We start from the raw sequence: 5,556 nt of genomic DNA, 5'->3' as shown, positions 1-5,556 counted from the left end.
TGTGTTCGAAAATCAAGAGTTCTACACACTCATGAAGTATTAAAACTGAAATTAAAAATTAAAAGAACCCTGGAAAGAAATCTCTAATACGTAAAACAATATACAGTTCTCCATTAATTTGAAGAATACTACTATGAGCCAAGCGTTATCGCAGTGAGAACTATCAAGTGAACAATATTAAAAAAAGAAGAATTTGGCAGGAGCTGTCCATTCTAAAATAGCATACTTTTATTATCAGTGGGTACAAGCTTCTCCTGTTTGGCGTCTTTTCTTCCATTCGTGTGTGTCCAGTATCCACATCTCAAAGTAACTAGTGAAGCTGTAATTACTTATTTTATGAAACATGAAAACCACTCTGCCTTTATTTAGCTTAACACTACCAAAGAATAGAGATATCTCTTTTAAAAAGTCACTTGTTGTATAAGGCATACATTATGATACTGGACAAGTCACTGTGATTTATAATACACATTTTTAAATTACACAAGAATATTTACATTGATTTAGGGTTAATATTATCACAGCTGAAAATTCAGCTCTCATCCATTATATTATCAAAAGTAATTGAATCGGATTTTTTAAAATGTAAATCTTATGATTAATGTTTCATTCATCCCTTTTCAGTATTTCGCAACAAATTGTTATGTTTCAAGATATTCATGTACACTACAACAGTACTTTAATAATAAATATTTATGGACAACAGGTTTTAAATTTTGATATGTCTTTTATTGTTTTAATGTTATTAGGTAGCTTATCATACAGTCTGTTTCCTGTTTGCAGTGGTCCACTCTCTTTTAGTGTTGTATACGCATGTTGAACATGTATATCCCACTTTCTTCTTGTGTTATACAGAGGGATACTCTGGTTAGACGATACAAGATTGTTGCTGGTTCCTAAGATTTTCTCAAAAAGTGTTATTACTTGTAAGATATAGAGACATGGTAGTCAAGTTTCTTAAATAAAGGCTTGCATGAGGTTCTTGAGGCAACATTTTCTATGGCTCTCCAGATTTTGTTTTGGAATATAAAACAACTTTTGCTGACAGATCCACTTCCCCAACCGATTATGCCATATCAGAGTAAAAATTCTTTCAATGTGCAATCAGAAAGAATTTTAATCGTATATCAAATAGCATTTAATTTATTTTCAATGTATTTTGCATGTTGGATCCATCTTAGACCTTCTGGGATCCATACAGAAAGAAATTTTGTAGAGCTTAAATTTTCAAGAGTTCTGGTAAACTACACTGTCTGGTGTGTGGGCATTTATTTAGCACTGTGTATAAGTGCATCGTAACTGATTTTTCTGTATTTATTACTAAATTTTTTTTCAGAAAACACTTTTTAGTCTCATGCAGTAATTCTTCAATTTGATCACCTCCGAATTTTCCATAATTATGGCGTGGACTAGTCGATTCCAAGACATTTACACATAGTAGAAACAGAACTGGTCATAGAAAGGAGCCTTGTAGTATACTGTACTTAATGCTCTGCTTTTCGGAGCAGTAGGATTCTATCTTGTTCGCTTCTTGGATAGCAAGCTCAACTACTTGCTCCCTATTTTGGAGATATTTTATCTATTCATAGGCTGAGTCCCTAATACCTACAGCTTCAAGTTTCTTCAGCAAAATGTTGTGACTGATGACATCGAGTGCTTCAGAGAGGTCTATAAATGTGGCTGAGATATGTTCTTTGCTGTCTATTGCATTTAAAGCTTCATTTATGAATGCAAAAATAGCAGTCTCAGGAGATTTAGATTTTTCGGAATCCGTGTTGTGTGTTTGAGAAGTAATTCCTCTGCTGTGGAACTGATTAGTCTTTTACAATAGATTTTTCAATTATTTATGAAAATCCAGATAGTAGTGAAATAGGCTTGTAGTTTGATATTTCTGTTTTGTCCCTTTCTTGAATAGAGATTTTACTTTTGGTATCTTAAATATTTTTGGGAATATCCCTTCTGAAAGAGAACAGTTACAGGTATCGACAAGTGTCCTGGCTATGGGGGCAGCAAGTTTCTTGAAGATATAGTCACAGATACTGTCAGTACCAAAAGAGAATTTGGGCTTCAATTCTTTAATTATAGTATGTATTACCTTTTCACTGGTTGGGTATAAAAAACACATTTATTATTTACAGTACATCTGGTGTGGTTTCTGAATGTACACGGTATATTTTGATTTATAAGATCGTCAGCTATCTGCGTAAAGTAGGAATTAAATTTATTTTTAGTTATTGTGGGTTATGTTACTAAGACGTCCATGACTAAGGAATTTGTTGCTAGTGAACTCGAGCAGATGTAATTTCGATGGACTGCTCACGCGCTGTCTGCGATATGTAAGCTATAATAGAATCGCTGACCTGAGAGCAGTGTCGTCTCCAGAGAGCAGTGTCGACTGCAGTAGGAGCTGTGTCGGTAGTAGTGGTGGTAGCTCACAGTCGGGCGGTTGGGCAGGTCGTGCCTGAGCGATGTAGTATAAGGTAAAAACAGCCACGCATATCTAATTTGTTACAACTCAATTTGTATTATTGTTATATCAAGTCCCATGTAAATGTTTTAAAAATCTTTTTATAATAACCTTTTTTATAAAATTAACTTTTCGACAATCATTCATCTGAGTTTAAAGAAATTACTAATTTCTGCAATCCATGGTCATCCCGATTATCGTAAAGAAAAATCAGTTGTTTCTTTTCATACGTTGTTGAATGAAAAACAAGACACAATTTCAAACAAATTAATGAAAAACAAGACAACAATTACAGACAACTTAACGAAAAACAAGACAAGAGTTACAAACAAGTTAGTGAACAGATTACAGCCGTTGCCGTGCAATGTCATGATACTAAAGAACAGTTACATGAGGAAATTAAGGCTGTAGCTAGGAAGAGTAGTGAAGAAATTATATATTATATCCGTTGCACAAGAATTACGTAATACACATGCATACACAACAAAATTAATTAGAGATGAAATCAGTGCAGTTGACAATGTTCAGAAAATGAAACACAGTTACGAGACGGGTTTAAATTAATGTCAGCAGAACTTTCACGCACACTGGATGCGAAAGTAGACTAGAATTTGAACAACAGAACAGCCAAATTGACGAACGTTTTAATCACCATCTACAAAACAATGAAACGCATTACCACAAATTTATACTGGAACAGAACAACGTAAAGAAAGAAGTCATGAAACAACTACTACACAAAGACAGGAAGACAAGCGTAAGTTGTTTACGAAAGCAAAAAAATTCTTAGACAACAACATTGCTATAGTATCAGACGAAATCAAAACTATCAAACAGTTGAACACTGAATTGCATGGTGAAATATCTGATCTAACAACAGAAACAGACCCTGATATTCAGACTTTGGAAAATAAGTACACAGTAGACTTTCAGACAGTGACCAACAGACTCTAACAAGTAGAATTAATACATAATTCTGATCCCATTAAAGCAGACGTTAAGAAATTGAACAAAACCACACGTAAAATGCAAAAACCAATTAATGCATGTGTCACTAAAAATGGTCATCAGGTAAAACCATTGACTGAAAAATATGATGAATTGGCCGGTCGTATTGACCTTATCGAAAATAACAATGACACCAAATCATACGGTATGTCACCAGTTTAGCTCAAACACCCGAATTAAAAAACATGCAGCAGACAATTAGTGAGACAGGTTCGTCCAATATTATATTATTGTAGAGAATTGTCATCTTTACAGCAAGAAGTGACAAATGAAAAATATTTCAGCCTCTAACACGTCACAGCATATTCCACATCCTAAATATTTGTCACACTCACACCGCCAAAATAGGTTATTTACAGAGACTATGGGACATAGATTCCGAACAGTCATAGACAAACAGTTTATCACACAATCCTGAACCTGCTCAGACATTCAGAGACGATAATTTTGATTATAAGCACTTTCTATCCGTTAGGAAATGTAAGGTATTTAGAAATGATAGAACACAGATTCACCCCTTGGATTGGATACAACAATTTAGTTTTGCTTTTCCACTAACTTGGTCCGTAGCACAAACTCGAATTTATTTGCAGTTTTTTGGAAGGCGAACCAGCAACTCGTATGAGACCGATCGCGAGACAATGTTACTCGGTAGAAGAATTTCAGAATGCTTTTCTGTTAGCGTATTGGTCGAAGACGACACAGTGCAGAATCAATGATCAGTTAATTTGCTTATCGAACTATGAGAACTCAAATTTTCTCACTGTCACGCAATTTTTGAACACATGGTACAACAAAACCAATATGTATGTGAGCCGTACAGTGAGTCAGCACTTATCCTATTATGTATTTCAAAATTACCACGATCGTTAAGAGTATCACTTTTAACAGGACAGCAAAAGAAAACATTTCGGCATTTACAGATCTGTTACGGTTGTTGGAAGTTTAGCAATCAGATTACTCCTTCATAAACAAAAATTTTTCACATCACAACCAAGACCAACAAGCATATGGCAATTACGATCAGCCACGCTATTTTAATAGCAAAGGTGATAGACGCTCCACGAATGACAACCAAAATAACTTTAATAACAGACAAAAATTTAATTATCAGTATAATCAAAATTATCACCAACAGAAAACACATTTTGACAACAATAGAAGCTTTTCCCCACAACAGCAGCGAAACCAGCCGGTTAGCATTCCTAACCAACAATATAATGTGCAAAGTCAACCAAGCTTTAATGTTTCCCCGCCTACACATATACCTTCGGCTCCGCCAAATAGTAACCCACAGCAACAAGGAAATCACTACGTGCAGAGGACACCTCATTTCAACTCTTATCGAAACGCGCCGTATAGTAATGACTATCATGACAGACGTAAAAGTAATGAGCACAGTTTTCAGCGCACATTTAATAACAGTGGATCTTATCAGCAGCAGAATCATCCACAACAAAATGGTTCAAATTTTTCTGAGCAATATGGGACTTAACTTCTGAGGTCATCAGTCCCCTAGAACTTAGAAATACTTAAACCTAACTAACCTAAGGACATCACACACATCCATGCCCGAGGTAGGATTCGAGCCTGCGACCGTAGCGGTCTCGCGTTCCAGACTGTAGCGCCTAGAACCGCTCGACCACTCCGGCCGGTCATCCACAACAACAGATTATCATGAATGAACCAGACAGTCGATATCATCCTGAACCTAATACGTCAGGACAAAGTAACAAAGCAGTACAGATAGTTGAAATGCCACAGCATCCTCCTGCGAATAACAGCATGTCAGAAAGAATCTGACTAGATACAGTACAGGTTGAATCTTCCAGCAACGTAAGCGATACTTTTGATACACAGGAAATGTATTACTTTTGACGACATCCGTGACACACTTTTGCATGAAAAACCAGTTATACAAAGTACCATTTCCCACCCTGTTATTGAAGTAAAGATTGGATCATCCGCATTTACAGCAGTAATCGATTCTGGATCACCTATGTCAGTTTTAAATGAAGAAATTTTCAACAAATTAACAAAGAGAATACCTATCCTACGTTAGCACTAGGCAAAACGAAAGT

Source organism: Schistocerca americana, chromosome 1, assembly GCF_021461395.2.
Source record: "Schistocerca americana isolate TAMUIC-IGC-003095 chromosome 1, iqSchAmer2.1, whole genome shotgun sequence".
Taxonomy (NCBI): domain Eukaryota; kingdom Metazoa; phylum Arthropoda; class Insecta; order Orthoptera; family Acrididae; genus Schistocerca; species Schistocerca americana.
This window is presented reverse-complemented; position numbering follows the sequence as displayed.